General features: G+C 28.7%; 1 protein-coding gene across 1 annotated transcript in view; it reads right to left on the bottom strand.

The window, feature by feature from the left end:
- The window catches only part of LOC117180088 (putative glutamate synthase [NADPH]), a 276810-nt gene that overhangs the window by 218858 nt on the left and 39554 nt on the right, over positions 1-18398 (bottom strand). The window lies entirely within an intron of this gene.

Genomic DNA, 18398 nt, shown 5'->3' with positions numbered 1-18398 from the left:
TTATCGGAATTTACACCGGAAACGTGGATACGAGCAAAAAGAAAATCAAGTGGTCCTATGTATTCTACTACCCTCTTGTTCTTTCAAAAGGACCCCTTAAATCATAATCATCAAACAATCTCTTTCAGAAGTCTTCAAATGGAATACAATTTCATTTTACGTGAAACAATAATTTGAGAATCAGGTAAAAGGCTGTACTTAAATTACGTAACAGCTCATTTAGGTAATTTTTGGAAATTCGCAAAAACTTTCAAATGAAGATTATCTTTTTAGTTCTAAATTTGATTGTTTTGTTGAAATTTTAACAATTTTCTTAAAAAGAAATCCTTTTTGGTTGTAAATTTAACTCTCCTCTCTATTTTTTCCGAAAATTTGTCTTTTTGATTTAACCCTAGATAGTCACCATGGGTGAAATTGACCCAAAAGATTGTTCTTCGTAAAGTAAAAACTCTTCATAAAGTCTGTTAATTATATCAACATTTCTGGTATGTTACAATATTTTAATGGAAGATTTTGGTGACAAAAACTATTAAACCGTTATTTTTTAAACTTGAAGAATACCTACATATATTTTTTTCAATATTTAGAACTCAATATTACTGTAGAATCTTAGCTTATTGGAGCTTGGGTGAAGTTCACCCACTGTGACCTATATGATATTCTACTGAAGTGTGACCATCTAGGGTTAAAAATTCATCTGTTTGACTAGAATTTTTATTTTACTTGGACAAAAATGCTACTGTTTTGTTGAAAATTTAACAATCTTGTTAAAAAAATCATACTTTTTGGTTAGAAACTCGACTATTTAACAAAAAATTTAATTCTTGTTTAAATTTCTTATTTTGAAGCTGGAAAGTGAACTGGAATCTTCTTTGGAAAAAATGGAACTATTTTTTTTCAGTTTTTTTTTTTAATTCAACTGTTGTAGAGGAAATTTCGTCTTTCTTGAATCCAAATGCAAATGTTCGGTTGAAAATTCAACCTATTTGTTGAAAGTTTGTCTTTTGGATTTTAAGATTGACCTGGTCTAACAGAAATTATATCTTTCTCAGAGAAAAATGCAACTATCTGGTATAAAATTCAACAATTTTGTTAAAAAATCATACTTTTGTTTAAATTAAGTTGTTACAAAAAAATCAGAATTTTTTATTAAATTTAATATTTTGGTAATGAAAAGAGAACTGAAATCTTTTTTGAATTAATATTCACTTTTTTAAATTTTAATTTTAAATTTAAAATTCAGCTATTTTAAGAGAAATTTTATATTTTTTCGATAGAAATACAAATGTTTGGTTGACAATTTAACTATTTTGTTAAAAAGATATACTTTTGGTTGAAAATTCCACTGATTTAAAAATTTTTTTAAATTATTTCGTAATAAATTTACTTTTCGTTTAAAATTTATATTTTGGTGTTGAAAAAAGAAGTGAATCTCTTATGGGTATATTCTCTTTTAATTGGAATACTTAAATTTTCAACTAAAAAATAAAATTTTTCAACAAAATACATACATTTTAACGAAATAGTTGAATCTTTAAGTAAAGAAAACACATGTTCAACCAAATAATTGAATTTCGTACTAAAACAAATAATAATTTTTAACCGAAAATGGAAAAGCAATATTTCTACCAAAAAAAAAAAAAATTTTAACCAAACATAACAGCTCTCTACTAAAACAATAAATTTCTCACAGCAATAGTTAAATTTTCAAAAAAAAAATTAATTTTCAGTAAAAAATTGAATTTTCAATTAAAAAAGGCAAATTTTCATCCAAATGGTTAAATTTTGAACTAGAAAAGATTAAGTGCTAAATCAATTTTTAAATGCAAAATTTGAATTTTCACCCAAAAAAGATAAATTTACTTTCAACAAAATAGTTACATTTTCAACTAGAGGTAAATTTTTAATCAAAATTATGAATATTTAACCAAATCAATCACTTTTGGATGAAAAGTATTCACATTTTTAGTTCAAAATTCATCTCGTTTGGTTAAAATTCAAGAATTTGGTTCTGGGTTAAAAAATCATCTTATGGGTTGAACTCTTTTGTAAAAAAATCATTTTTTTTGTATTCACAATTTTATTTGAAAAGTCATCTTTTTTATTGAAAATGTGACTACTTTGTTAAAAATTGTATTTTTTTAAAATTGAGAATTAATTTTTTTAACTAACAATATAGCCATTTCATTTTTGATAAAAAATTGATCTTTTCTAGTTGAAAATTCTTTTTTTTTTTTTTTGTTAAAAATTCGACTTTTTGGTCGAAAATTAATCTTCTTGTTAGAAAATTCAAGTATAAGGTTAAAAATTTATCTTTTTTTAGTTAAAAATTTTTCTACCCGTTTAATAGTTGAATTTTTTAAATGATTAACCTCCTTGGTTGAAAAATTAACATTCCATTTAAAAAATTAATCTTACAGCTCAAAAATCACCTTTTGAGAGCTCAACTCTTTTGCTGACGTTATTTTTTTTTTGTTGAGGTTTTTTTTAACAATGAAACTAATCCACTTTTGGCTGAAGATTTACATTTTTATTAAAAATTCATCTTTTTTAATTGAAAATTGTACTTTGTCAAAAACTTGTCTTTTTTGGTCGAAAATTGATCTATTTTGGTTGAGGATTCAAGAATTTGTTAGAAAATTAATATTTTTGGTTTAAATTTAACTGTTTGGTTAAAAAAAAACTATTTTTGTTGAAAATAATATATTTCTTTCAAAATTCATATCGTATATCCATGTTTTAATAGAATTTTGAGCTACGTTACTTTGGGGGGGGGGGGGCTATGGTTAATGGCAAACCCCTAAAAAGGAACGTTCATAAATTATTTAAGAATCATTTCTTAAATTTTATGCCCCCTTCCGCCCATATTGTATGGATTCATAAGATTGTGTGCCCCCCCCCCTTCTTACGTAAGACTTTATATTTTTCACTCAATATATCAAAAATATATCAATTTTTTCATTTTAAATATAGTTCAATTATTTCTCTGAATTTCAAAAGATTTCAAGGGATTACAGATTTTTTTTATCTCTATCACATTTTAATCAAATCTGATTACGTTTCTAGAAAATGTCGACTTCGTTAGAAAATAATCAACATGCATCATCTGAAAGGATTAAAAGAGATAATAACATATTTCAAAAGATGTCCCGGGATTTTTAACGATTTTAAAAGATTCCGAAATATTTTAAAGAATTTTATAGGATTTTAGGAGATTTTCAAAAGATTTAAAAAGATTTGCAAGGATTTTAAAACAAGGAATCTCGTAAAATTTAGAAATAAAAAAATCCTTTTAAACCAAAGATGGAAAAGTTACATATTCGATTTAAAAAAACTAACTAAACAAAAAAAGAATTTTCTACAAAATAGTTAGATTTCCTACAAAGGAGATAAATTTTCAACTAAACTAATGAATCTTTAACAAAAAAATGAGTTTTGAACAAAGTGGCTTGTTCAACCTTCACCTGAGTAGTTCAATTTTCAACCAAAAAATATAAATTTTTAACGAATAATATAACAGTAGAGATTTCCACCGCCAAAATTTCCATTTAAAATAAATAATAGTTGAATTCAATGAAAAAAGATGAATTTTCAACAAATTAGTTAAATATAAAAAGATGAATTTTCAATCCAAGTAGACGAATTCTTAAAAAACATTTCAGATTTCAATAAAAAAGAATAACTTTTAAACAGCTTTAGGCGATTTGTATTGAAAATAGAAGATTGAGAGGTTAAAAATGGCAAAGTTGTGAAAAATTTCTAATTCAACAGTACCACCAAAATTTAAAAAATTAAAATTCAAGCCTGAGAGATTATAAATTAAGGCACTCAAAAATGTTTTAAATTCAAATTTTTCATAATTATATTACTTTCCCCCAATTACATTTTTTCTTTAAACGTAGGAATAAATAAATAAAATGTTAAAATTATATTTTTTGAAACTAAAGCAGTGAATATTTTCCACGTTCACATTAAACATTTTTGTTTCAATGACATTAAAATCGCGTGATATCACTATTTTCAATATTTTGAAGGAGCCTTGAATAAATTTATAAAATCCTGATTAAATTCTCATTATTACATAATTCTTATCTCAGCAAATAACAATGCGTAACTGTCAATCATTCATATGTAGATAAAATGTCGTTGAGTACGAGAAATCATTGTTTACAAATCAAACTGTAATGCAAAACATTTCTTAGTCGTGAATGACACAAAAAGTTTAAAAAATCAAGAATTTTCCTAAGGAGATTTCATGAACTTTAGTCATGAAATTTATTTTTGAATTTCATCAAGATAAATTCTAAGATGCCTTTAGAAAGATATTAATTATTTTATATTTTAATAAGTATCAATAATTATCTTTTCTCGTGTTGCCGGTAATCGGTGAAGCAGGGTAAACGTGAGGTGAACACTCCAAGCTGCATTAAAGTTTCCGTGGGAAAGTTTGCCTCACATTTGACTGATTTAAAAACAAAAATATGTAATTAATTTGGGAATTGTTATGCGAACTGATTGAACACCATGTGATAATGCATATCTACTTTCATTGATCATTTCTCATTGATTTTAGAAATACATAATAGAAGGCCAAAGTGGAGTGTTTATTTTGCCACCATGGAGATTCTAAATCATTGTCATAAAGATAAAGATACCAAACAGGTTGATTAAAATCTAGACAAAATTTATATATGTTTATAAATGCCCGGATAAATGCTATCGTGCCTTAATGTGCATCTTCATTTTTAACAGACTTCAATCAAATTGCCTTCAAGAATTATGAATTAATTTACAAACATTTCCGCTCGATACAAATTTCCAGATGACTTTCTATTATATATAATCCAAATAATTATTCTCTTTTGAATAATAATGTTTATTTCTGACAACAGATATTTAGAATCAAATCTCAATATTAAATCGGACTTTAAGGCCATGTAATGAGTGGATCACGTGACAAGATTCCTGCCTCACCGACAATTTCTTTATTTTGCTTTTTTCATCATTATTAAAATTTAGGACCAGACCCACCTTCCTTAGAGCTTCTTATTTATTATCTCGAATTTTTAACTCGATGTGGCACTTCGTGTGAAAATAAGTTAGGAAATAAACAAAGTTTCGGTAAGGCAAGAATCTGGTCACGTGACCCACTCGTCACATGGCCTTAAGGGTAACCATTTTAATAGATGAAAAAAAATTGCAGTTATTTTCCGATTCGCAAATTTTGTCACGGTCCTTGAAATAACAAAATTCGTCCTCTTGAATCCGAAATTTTTTAATTTTAAGTGATCAAAACTCAACTGCAATTTAAAAGCTTCAAACTCTTTACAATTAAACAATTAAAAATTTAATTTAATTTAACTGTAAACTTTTCAAAAAATTTGAATTGAAACATTCAAAGATTTCTGGGTAAAAAATATAAACTCACTACAAAATTTAAAAAAAGTTTCCCCCTTTCATCTGAATGTTGAAATATAAATTAAATTGGCCCAACGACCCTTTCAACTCTATAGAAATCTTATAGAGATAAGAAATTTCATTCTTTCAATTCGACAAAAATTTCCCTCTTCCGCTTCAGAAAAAAAAACAAAACAAATTTCATCCCTTTCAAAGCTATAAACATCCTATAAAGGTAAGAAATTTACTTCTTTGAATAAAAAAATGAGAACCAAAATTTCCTCCCTTCCAACTCAATAAAAATGTTAAAAATAATCAATTTTCCTCTTCCAGTTCAGAAAACAATTGGAAATAGAAATTATTTCCTTACACTCAACAAAAATGTTGAAACGCAAAAGTGCTGTCTTTCAATTCATAAAAAATAAAGAAAATTTTATTCCATCCAAATCAATAAAAATGATAGAAACAAAAAAAAGTTTTCAGCCAGATCAGAAAAAATTGAAAACCAAAATATCCTCTCTTCCAAACCGTGAAAATGTTTTAAAACAAATAATCCCCTTACAATTTAGAAAAAAAGATAAACAAAATGTAATACTTTCCAAGTCAATAAAAATGATGAAAAAAAGTTTCTCTTCCAGATCGGAAAACATTTAAACCGAAATCCCCTCCCCCTTCAAACTCAATAAAAATGTTTAAAATAAAAATGATCCTTCTTCCAATTCATAAAATATTGACAACCAAAAAGTCCTCCTTTCAAATTAAATGAAAAAGTAAAAAACAAAAGAACCCCTCTTCCAATAAGATAAAAAATTACGAATGAAATGGGTTGAAAAGTGTTTAATTATTCTGAATCTATTATTTAAAAATTCTTTTAAAATTGAATATAGATCATAGAGTTTCAATTTTCAACGCTAAAATATGTAAATTGTTTAATTTTGAACAAATTCACAAACTAAACTAAATGATTTCATGACTGAAGAAGTTAAAAATTCAATTTAACATTAAAAATAAAGCTCTCGATATTTTTTGTCATTGAAACTAAAAAAAACCCGGTCACCGACCGGTTTGAAATGGTTTCAATAATATTTGGCTAAGTTACGACGAATTTTGTTTTACTTTGTCAATTTTATTGTTAAATATATATATCGGAAAAACGATTCGAATAGATCAAAGTTCCGCATTCTCATTCTCTATAAGCTTATATTTAAAAATTTAATTTTATATATTACGAAACACTTGGATAAAATATTTCGCGCTTTCGAGCGTTCATCCCCTTATTCCATCGGGCCCTCAATTATGTTTTAATTTCCAAATATTTCCGAACGATAGAAATTAATTTGAAGGCAGGAAAAATAAAACCACTGTGTTATTATTTTCTTGCCAACAACATAAGTACACTTGAACTGTAGATGCTTTTACTCAACAACTCCTATGATATTAAATTTAGATACCTATTTTTCCGGCGATTTCAATGTGCCGGAAAAAAGTGCTAATACAAAAGTTGACACAATATACATAATGCGAATATACGAGACACATATCAAGTTTGTATAATGCTTTTTTACTTGACATTGTGTGATAAGAAGATACCACATGAAGTTTTGTGATAAGGAAGAATTTATCATCAGTCCTCAGAAAAATTATGAAATTCTTCTTGGCGGTATCAAATAATTCATTAAGTAAATTATAATTCCCAATTAAACAAACTCTATTGAAGGGCATGTATCAAGTACGGGTCAAGCGCATTGCTTACGTAAGATAATCTTAGGCCTGCGTATCATTATAAACAAATTAAACATATTTACTTATTATAAATATAAATAATCTTTTTAAACAGTTATTTGTCAGCTATTATTTTCTGAGAGACATTTAATGTTTTCTCAGCTAATACACTAATGAAAAGAATCAAAAGGTCCATAAAATTTTCCAAATTCAGTGAAAAATGGTCGTATCCAGGTATTAAAAAAAGCATTTTGGAGCTTTAGGTTTCTATTTTTGAGACGTTTTGGCAAAAAAAATCAGAGCTACATGTTCCGCGCAATTTTAACAAGTTGTTTGAGAATAAAATGTTGCAAATTTTTTTGCTTTTTTTTCAAGTCTACGAGTTTGAAAAAATTGCTTCCTACTTAGCTATGGTATGGAAAGAATAGCTAGTTTATTCAGCTTCCATTTGCTTTTATTCAGAACATCAACGACTAAATTTCAAATCTTCATGAAATTACAAATGTTGAGTGTGCCTGTTACAGTTGAATAACCCCCAAAAACCCGGCGAAGTTACATTTCGATCTAACGAACCGTTTCCTTGGCTGGAAAAGGAGGATGGACATGAGGAGGTTTGGAGAAGAAGGAGGAAGAGGAGGAAGTGGAGAAGAAGAGGAGGAGGAGGAGGAGGTGAAAGGACATGAGGAGGAGGAGAGGAGGGTATAAACTCAGATTCCATGAATAAACAGCCATTTTTACTGTGACAATGACAAGATGACTTCCACATGTTCAAATTGTTCCAGAACTCATTCAAGATTTGATAATTTGAAAAGACATGAGAAATACTCTTGCTTAGCCAAGAATCATAAGCAGGATGAGAGAGACTTTCACCAAATTTCAAATGTAACTCGAAATGTAAGTCCGATGCAACAATCTAATAGGCTGATTGATAAGGAGAGGAAAGCAATTCCCCGAAAGCATAAGATTTTCAAACTTGACGTGAAACAAGCTATTCAGGAAGCTTGGAAAACACAATTCTCTCCACTGAGGAATCTATCGTGCATTAAGATTGATCGTGATTATCGTGCATTAAGATGAAGTGAAATCGCTTGTGAAGAAGCAAAAAGTAGAGTAGAGATAGAAGCAGAATTGTGTCAATATGACAGTTCTTCATCCATAATAAAAAATGATGCTGATGATAAGGGTGTTAAGGAGTATGATAATGAAGATCATGAGGATGATGATGCTGATGAGGAGGAAGATGATGCTGAAAGTGACCTTTCCTCAGAATATAAAATAAAAGCAAAAACAGATAGTTAACAGAATAATGGATATATAGTTGATTCAACTATTTCACCTTAGTAAACATCAAATCACAGTGTCCTTGCATTAGACATTAATGTTTCAAGACAGTAAATTGAATCTTTTCAGCAGATCACTCTATTACGTGAAAGATGATGTCAACATTTCTTACAATCAACTCTAATAATCATGTAGCTGATTCATTTTGTAAGGGCTAGCAAGAGCATTAAAATTATATGTTCTTCATCTCAAATAGTTGACGAAATATTATTACCTAGAATCTACCAGGTCTTAATTGCTAATAGTTTATTTGGCAGCCTAGCTATGTCACTATAAAATTCTAAATCTGTTACAGTGATCCACTGTATGCAAAGGGACCCCCTTAAGAATCTGTTGGTATTTTTTGAGTCGCTCAATCGCAAAGCCTTCTGTAATCTTACACATTTCACAAAATTATTTTCAAATTGAAAGATTTTTAATACACAGCTCTCTCCATCTATCTTTCTCTCTAACCTATACATGCTGCATATGATTTACTGTCTTTATCTATTAATGTACCTCCCTCTTTCTTGCAAAGCTCTAGAATGTTCTAAGTTATAATCAATACGTGCGGATATAATTTTTTAACATCGCAAAATGTAACGCGCCATTGAAAATAACCTTGAAATTTTTTTCGAAAAAAATTCTTTTCAGAAATTGCGCAGTACGAATTTGATGACGTCATTAAGAATATGTTGGAACCATAGCACGAACCAATGCATCTTCAGAATATCGGTAAGGTAGGTTTCTATGATCTGGTTTTTATGATCTCTGAATTAAATTAGTTAGCTAGAAAGCAAGATATCATCCTCGATTTCTATAAAATATATTAATTTTTATATTTTTTAATTTTTTATATCACTAAACTTTGAATTAAAAGTTTCACAATTTCCTTCTTTTAAATTGTAATACTGCTGAATTTATTTTTATGATTCATGATACTTTATTGCAAGTAAATTCTAACAAGAGCTTTCAAATTATACGTTCTTCATCTCAAAATAGTTGATTCAATATTAAGAGGCTACCTGATATTAATTCTATATCTGTCAACGTAATCCACTGTTTGTAAAAGGATCTCTTAAGAATCTGTTGGTATTTTTCAAGATTCATGCAAAAATGTTATATGGTTTAATTCATTTGCTGAGATATACTGTGAGATTTGTAACTGGTTTCGAGTCGCTCGATCGCAAACACTTCTGCAATATTGCAAAATTGAGAAAATTATTTTTGAATTGAAACATTTTTTAATACGTTCCTCTCTCCATCTCTCTCTTTTCTCTTTCTAACCTATGTATGCGGCATGTAATTTCACTGTCTTTATCTATTAAAATACCTCCCTCTTTGTTGCGCAGTAAAAATTTGATGACGTCATTAAGAATATTCTGGAAACATAGCACGAACCACTACAGCTGTAGAATATCGGTAAGGTAGGTTTCTATGGCCTGGTTTTTATGATTTCTGAACTAAATTAGTTAGCTATAAAGCAATATATAATCCGCGATTTCTATAAACTATATTATTTTTGTATTTTTTAATTTTTTATATCGATAAATTTTGATTTAAGAGTTCTAGAAAGTAGATGTTCATGTCATCACTGTATTATTTTTTTCTAATGTTTGATTCAGTTTCCTTACATTAAATTTTAATCCTGCTTCATTTTTTCTTATCATCCATGATACTTTATTGCAAGAAAGTAAATTCTAACAAGAGCTTCTAAATCTGGCTCAGTAACCTACTGTTTGTAAAAGGATCTCTTAAGAATTTGTTGGTATTTTTCAAGATTCATGCAAAAATTTTATATGATTTAATTCATTTTCTGAGGTATGCTGTGAGATTTGTAACTGGTTTCGAGTGGCTCAATCGCAAACCCTTCTGTCTTTATCTATTAATATATCTCCCTCTTTGTTTAATTGTTCTAGAAGGTTCTAAATTATAATCGACACGTCTAGACACGTTTGAAATATCAAGTTTTTGCAGCCTAAAAAATGTAATGTGTAATTGAAAAATAACCTTAAAGTTGTTTTCGAATAAAATTGCGCAACATAATTTGATGACGTCAACAAGAATATTCTGGAAACATACCACGAGCCACTGCTGCTGTAGAATATCGTTAATATACCATATATGTACTAAGTTCCAGAAGATTAAACATTATAGAAAAAATTTTGACCTCTGAATTAAAGTAGTTAGCTAGAAAGCAATACATCATCCTCGATTTCTATAAAATATATTAATTTTTGTATTTTTTGATTTATATTTGATTAAGTTTTGATTAAAAAGTCCAAGAAAGTAGATGTACACGTGATCACTGTATAATTTTTTCCAATATTTCATTAACAGTTACCTTGTATTACATTTTAATACGGCTGGATTTATTATTGTTATTTATGGTGCTTTATTTCAATGTTTCAAGTAAGTAAATTGACTCTTTTTAGCAGATTACTCTATTTTGTGAAACAAGATTTCAACGTTTCTTAGTCAACTCTTACATTTATGTAGCTGATTTATTTTATAAATTCTAGCAAGATCTTTCAAATTGTATTTTCTCTATCTCAAATGGTTGATTTGACATCCTAGCTATATCAATATAAAATTCTAAATCACTTACAGTGTTCCAATATATGTAATCGGACCTTTTAAGAATCTGCTGGTATTTTTCGAGGAGCTCAATCACAAAGCCTTTTGCAATCTTACAAAAAAAATTTTTTTATTAAAACATTTTTTAATACATAGCTCTCTCTCTCTCTCGCTCTCCATCTTTCTGTCTCCCCAAACTATACATGATGCATATGATTTACCATCTTTATCTATTAATATATCCCCTCTTTGTCGAAATGTTCTGGAAGGTTCTAAATTATAATCGAAACGTCTTGACACGTTTGAAATATAACGTTTTTTGCAGCGTAAGAATGCAATGCGTCATTTAGAATAACCTTGACGTTTTTTACAAAAAAATTCTTTTCCGAATTCCGTAATACAAATTTGATGACGTCATTAAGAATATTCTGGAAACATATCACCAACCACTACTGCTGTAGAATATCGGTATGGTAGGTTTCTATAGTCTCTGATAGTAATATATATCTACCCCATTGTTTCAGAAGATTCAGCATTATATTAATTTTTTGCATTTTTTAAAACTTTTGTTTTAAATCTTTAATGTGTAATAGGCAAAAAAAAACTTACCTTTCTAAATGAGAGGTGAAAAGCGAGCATCTATCTGTGGATAAAAAAAGGCATGCGACCTTATCTCGAATATCGTTACGACATAAAGAGCGATGAGCGCTGGGCAGTGTACTCTTGATATTTATTTTTTTAAAGTTAATAAACGTCCATGAAAGGTTGTTACATATATACATGTAATACATGTTACATATACCTAATCGACAGGTTGACGAGCCTAGCATATGACAAAAAAATGAATATGAAACTTTTTCGTTTGACTACGAAAGCGAACTTTTGCGAGCTGTAAAAAGAAGTGATCCCCCATATTTTTTCCTAGAATAATATATATTTTGTCTTAAAAATCTAGGAAATGATAGCGAACACACTGACGGACGTACCCGTACACTTTTTTTGTCGGCCAATTAAAAAAATTTTGATTTTGCTCAATTTGATGTATTGTGTATTTTGAGGTTATGTGTGTTACAATTCTCTCCCATAATTATTCTTGAGTGCTACCGACACCATCGGTACGACAAAGACCTACATTATCGGAATGACAGAGAGCTGAAAAATGATCCTAACCTAAAAATAGTGAACATGCCTACAATTGTTATTTAGCCCAATACATTTTTTGTCATTATTCCTCAAAAAAGAGTCCTGGGCCGTCCATTATGAATTTTTATAGCCTTTCCGAATTCAGTTTTGAACAATTCTTATTTATGTGGAAAAATGCCGGGGGAACTGCACCCGATTGATCACACGACGAAGTATCACATGCCCTTAAGGGCATGTGACACAGCTAAATTCCTATATTACCGACCTCGCTTTTTCAGTTCACTGAATGTTTTTTTGAACCTAAGAACTTTTTTTGTAAATAAAATATCGAGCTGAAACGTTGGAAAATATATTAGAGTACAATAAAGTACGTTTAGGTACTGTATTTTAGTAGGAACTTCACTGAAAATTATTTTATCTTTTTTCTGACCCTCAACGACATTTTTTGAACGTTCCAACTTTTTTTATACACAAAATATTGGTCTCAAACTTTAAGAAATGCAAGAGCCGAAAGAAAACTACGTTTGAGTACAAATCTTAATAATAAAAGATGTAAAAAAAAAATATTTCAACTATCAATTCCATCGAAATCAGCCGGTAACGTAGTACACGAAAATACTAACCCTGGCGGCCACTAGACGAGGCTCTAGAGGGTTCGTATTTTCGTGTACAACGTTACCGGCTGATGCCGATGGAATTGATAGTTAATTTTTTTTTACATCCTTTATTATTAAGATTTTTACTCCAGCGTAGTTTTCTTTCGGCTCTTACATTTCTCAAAGTTTGAGACCGATATTTTTTGTATAAAAAAAGTTGGAACGTTCAAAAAATGTCGAGGTTCAGAAAAAAGATAAAATAATTTTCAGTGAAGTTCCTACCAAGATGCAGTACCTAAACGTACTTTATTGTACTCTAATTCATTTTCCAAAGTTTCAGCTCGATATTTTATTTATAAAAAAAGTTCTTAGGTTTAAAAAAACATTCAGTGAACTGAAAAAGTGAGGTCGGTAATATAGGTATTTAGCTGTGTCACATGCCCTTAAGCCATTTTAAAAAATGCCAACGAATTTTTAAGCGATTTAAAAATTTTCAAGGAATTTCCAAGGATTTGAATGATTTTCAGGAATTTAAAAAAGTTAATTTACAAATATTTCATTTCTCTACAAACTCATTTTCTTAATTTAATTTTCCGAACTTTCTTATCTTTGAAATAGAAAATCCTTCGTCACGCCAAACGTTCGCAACGTTTATAAACGAAAATATCAAGTTTTTTTAATTACTCAATTTAAGTTTTTTTTTTTGGTTTAATTATCGTAAAAATAATTTATTATGTGATGTTAGATGGCAATAACTCATCATAACGTCACGTTTATTATTTTAATTAAATAAGCAACATTTGAAATTTGCAAAAAATTATTAATTCTCACTAAACACTGAGTAAACGGCTTTTTCTTTCATTATAACTACTTTTATTCGTTGTCAGGCAGCATAAAAAAAGAATGATTCTAATATCACAATTAGAAAACTGCGTTTTATTAACCCACGCCCTTTGAAATATACACAAAACTTAGAAAAAATGATTTCGGTTCTAGAATTTTATTTGACTTATTACCTAAAATTTATGCCGGACAATATCAGAAAAAGTTGCATCCTAATATCCTTATCGGAAGACTCCGCTTTGTTCGCCCACGCACTCTCCACTTTATACGCAAAAAATTTGAAAAATTCCAAGTATCTTATAACTGTCGGTTTTCAAATTTTCTTTCACTATTTGTGATCGATGTCCATTAAAACAAGAAAAAGTTTAATCCAAATAACTTTATCGGAAGAATACGTTTTATCCAATTCACACACTTTAAAATATATAGAACAAAACTCAGAAAATTTTTCGATTTCCTCTAAATGTTCGTTTTTCGAATTTTATTTAACACATTATTTAAATAATAACTAATGCTGAACAATACCAGAAAAAAATTCATCCCAAGCTCCTTATAGAAGACTCCGTTTTGTTCATCCACACACTCTAAACTTTATATGCAATATGAAAAAATTATAACTTTCCTTTAAATGTCGATTCTCAAATTTTCTTCGACTACTTACATTTAATCGATGTCCATTAAAACAAGAAAAAGTTTAATCCAAATAACTTTATCGGAAGAATGCGTTTTATCCAATTCACGCACTTTAAAATATACACGAAAACTCGGAAAAAATTCTTGATTTGTTCTGAACGTTCGGTTATAGAATTTTATTTGCCTTGCTACTTATAATTGATGTTCATCGAAACTAGAAAAGGTTTCATCCCAATATCCTTATCGGAAGATTTCGTTTTGTCCGCCTGCGCGGCCGGAAATCTACGTAAAAATTCGGAAAAAATTATAATTTTCCTGGAAATGCAAGGTTCTCAGATTTTGTTTCACTTATTGTATTTGACGTCAGACAATAACAAAAAAATATTCATACTGATATCCTGGTAGAAAGACGGCGTTTTATCCAGACACGTCTTCTTAAATGTACGAAAAAGGGGTGGATAAAACGCAGTTTTCGACAAGGATACAGTAGTTCAACATTTTATTTATTTCTTAAACATCAAGTACAAGTAAGGGACCGTCCATAAAGGACGTCCGCTAATTTTTTATAAAACTAGAGTGACCCCTCCCTTATGTCACACATGGTCACATTTTTACTAACCACCCCCTTCAAAAAGACGTCACAAATTTAATAAACTCCCCTCCTTGTGTTAAAAATAGTTTCGTAAAAAGAAAAATAATATCATATTTTAATTTGCGTATGAAGTCATTAGAATCATTTGTCATATTTTATCATATATATTTTGAAATCTATTTAAATTTATATTTTTTATAGTGCATACAACCAAATTTTTTTTCATAATATACATTTTAAATCCTATTCTTGAGTCCAAGGACTCGTCAGCCATTCTGGAAAAGATGTAATTGTTGGAAGAGCATCTGTAGTTTCAAACTCAAAGAATAAGAATTTTGTTCTAGTTGCAATGGGTGCAATTTCAGTACTATTGTGACTTATTCATAATTTCAATAGTAAAATATATTATTATGTTCAATTAATTTAAGAAAATAAATATCATAAATCATATTAATTTTTTTAGTAATGAAAAAAAATTCGGACCGTCCGAAAATTGAAAAGCCCCCCCCCCCCCCCCCCCCCCCCCCCCCCCCCCCCCCGTCTTGTCACACTAGGTCACATTTTGCTTCGTCAACCACCCCCTTTTAGCTGCGGACGTCTTTTATGGACGGTCCCTAATTAGCAAAATTAAATTCGAGAAGCAAACATTTAGGGGAAAGCTACTTTCTGAATTTTTGTGTACATTTTTGAGTTGCTGGGTGGATAAAACGCAGTCTTTTGAAGATAATATTGGGATCAATCTTTTTTGCTCTTGCCAGATATTAAATAAAAGTAACCAATTTAAAAAAATCCGACAACCGACGATTTGAGTGGAATTATTCAGTTTTATATTATCTTTTATGAACCTTCAAAATTTCCGTGACATGTGCAGCTTTGCAAAACTTGCGAAGAATATATCTATTGTAAGAGTATCGATTGACCTTTACTAAAGGATAAAGTTCACCGAAAAATGAAAATGCACAGTGCTTGTTACAGGATTGTTGGAAGCGAGCCAGAAAGTGCTTCCGACTGATCTTTTAGCTTTTTAGTAATAATTTTCTCTCTTAAGTTTAAAACTCTAAAGACACAAGATTGAAGACGTGGGGGACATTTTTCAGCAAGCTGGCATTATTTTAGGTCTCAGCCAGATTCTATTTTTGGACAACATGTTATGTCCGCGAGTTATACATCCATAGAGATTTAGAAAAATAAAATTTTTGACAGATTTGATTATTTGGACCGCAACAGTTCAATTTTAGCTGAGAAGGGGAATTTTTTCTCGAAAAAACGGCGATTAAAATGAGATTTTGTTCATTAATAAAAACTTTTTATATCAAAAGCGTATTTCGTGAATATTGGAGTGACAAAAATAGAAAATTAGGGAAACAACAGAATTGAAAAAGGTTCATGGTTGATTTTGAAAAAATGTATTTTTTCAATAGATAACTTATGATTCTTTATTATCATTAGTTATTTAATTCCTTCTTTTAATTTCAAGAATTGCAGTTCATTCTATTCGATTCAAAAATCTGTTAATATATTTTTAGTTGAAAATTCATCTTTTTTGGTAAAAAATTACATTTTTTGGTTCAAAATTTAATTTTTTTATTGGAAAATCAACTATTTTTTTGAAAATTTACCTTTTTGCTTGAAATTAAACTATTTTGTATTAGAAATATCCCCCTTTTGACTTTAAAATTTTATTCTTTTTTGGTTGAGGATTTATCATTTCAATTGAAAATTCATGTGTTTGGTAGAAAATGTAACTATTTTGCTAAAAATTCAACAATTTGATTAAATTTTTTTTCTTTCTTCACTGAAAAAGCTTGTTTGATTGAAAAATCAACGATTTTTTAATTAACGCAAAAATATTTATTAGTTAAAACTTCAATTATTACATTTTTTGTTGAGAATTCACCATTCACGTATGAAAATTTAAATTAATTGGTTGAAAATTTAATTAATTAGTAGAAAAATCAACAATTTTGTTAAAAATGCATCCTTTTTGGCTCGATTTTTGGTCGAAATGTAACTGTTCTGTTGAAAATTCAACAATTTAATTGAAATTTTCTTTTAAAAACTTGCCTTTTTAGGGCGAATTCAACTTTTTATTATTTAAAATTAAAATCTTGTTTTGTTAAAGCATCAAATTTGATATTTTCTCTGGAAAAGTAAATTATTTTGTTTAAAAATCAACAATTTTATTTAATAAATTTCTTTTTTATTTGAAATTCAAGAAGAAAATTCTTTTTTTGTTGGCTTAAAAATTAATTTTTTATTAAAGATTCATCATTTTAGTTGAAAATTCGACTTTCTTGAAGGAAACTATTTATTGTTTTTATTTAAAATCTCATTTGTTAGAAAATAACCTTTCATATTTTTCTTTGAGAATTCATCCTTCATGGTTGCAAATTTTATTACCTGGTTGAAAATTGAATTATTTCATTGAATAATCGACAATTTTGTTACAAATTCTTCCTTCCTGGTAGTAGATTCACCTTAGTTGAAAATTCATTTCTTTGGTTTTCACTGTAACTATTTTGTTAAAAAATCGTTTTTTCGCTTGAAAATTCATTTTCTGGTTGAAGATTTATCCTCTTAATTCCAAATTCAATTTTTTAGTTGAAAACAACTTTTTAGTGAAAAATTCGTCTTTGTGATTTGGGAATTCAAAAATTTAGTAAAAATCATTTTTCTTTCTTGATTGAAAAATAAATTATTATTTTAAACATTTGTCGTTTTGGTTTGTAAATTTAATTTGTTGGTTGAAGATTCATCATTTTAGTTGAAACTTTAGATTTTTTAGTAGAAAATTAATATTCTTGGTTGAGGCGAAAAATTTGGTAAAAATTCTAGACTTTAGACGGCTCAGAGAATTTTTTGAATTTAAGGAGAATAGGGGGGCGGACTTCTAAGTTCAAGTCTTCGAAACTAAAATTTAGATATTTAAATATTTCAAGTTTCCAAAATAGAAATATTGAAAAGTCCACATTTCAAATTAGGTATCAAAATTAAAAAATGGAGGCCTCAATAACTTTCAAAATTTAACAAATTAGAAATTTAATAGCTTAAAACATTGTGTTTGAAAATTAAAATCGTAGCAATTTTAAAGAATTTTAAATCTAACCTTTTCGGAATTGCATAATTCGACGCAATACCAAGTAACATTTAAAGTGACTGAACAAGGTTTTCTGCTAATGAGTAAAACATGCCAGTCAAATAGTTATAAATTGACAGGTCAGACAACTCAGCGGCGCCACTAAAGAAAAAGAAAATGTCATATAATGCATATTTTTTTGCTATTTTTTACAAAAAAAAATATATAATTTTTTTGCTCTATTAGTTTTCGAGAAAACAGGGCGGCGCCAGCTTGGCGGCAACTCAGCGGCGCCCTCTACAAAAATCATTCAAAAATCAAAAAATTAAACAAAATTACTAGGTTATATTTTTTTGCTATTTTTTTTGCTTTACAATGAGCTATGGATTGCTTTTGCAAAGTCAACCCTTATTTTAAAACAACTACCCCCTGCAATGAAATAAAAGTATTAAAAAAAGTATTAAAAAAATGACTAGGCTAGATTTTTTTGCTATTTTTT

Source organism: Belonocnema kinseyi, chromosome 9 (assembly GCF_010883055.1).
Source record: "Belonocnema kinseyi isolate 2016_QV_RU_SX_M_011 chromosome 9, B_treatae_v1, whole genome shotgun sequence".
In the NCBI taxonomy this organism is placed as follows: Eukaryota; Metazoa; Arthropoda; class Insecta; order Hymenoptera; family Cynipidae; genus Belonocnema; species Belonocnema kinseyi.
Note: the sequence above shows the minus strand (reverse complement) of the source record. Positions and strands in the feature narration are given on the sequence as shown.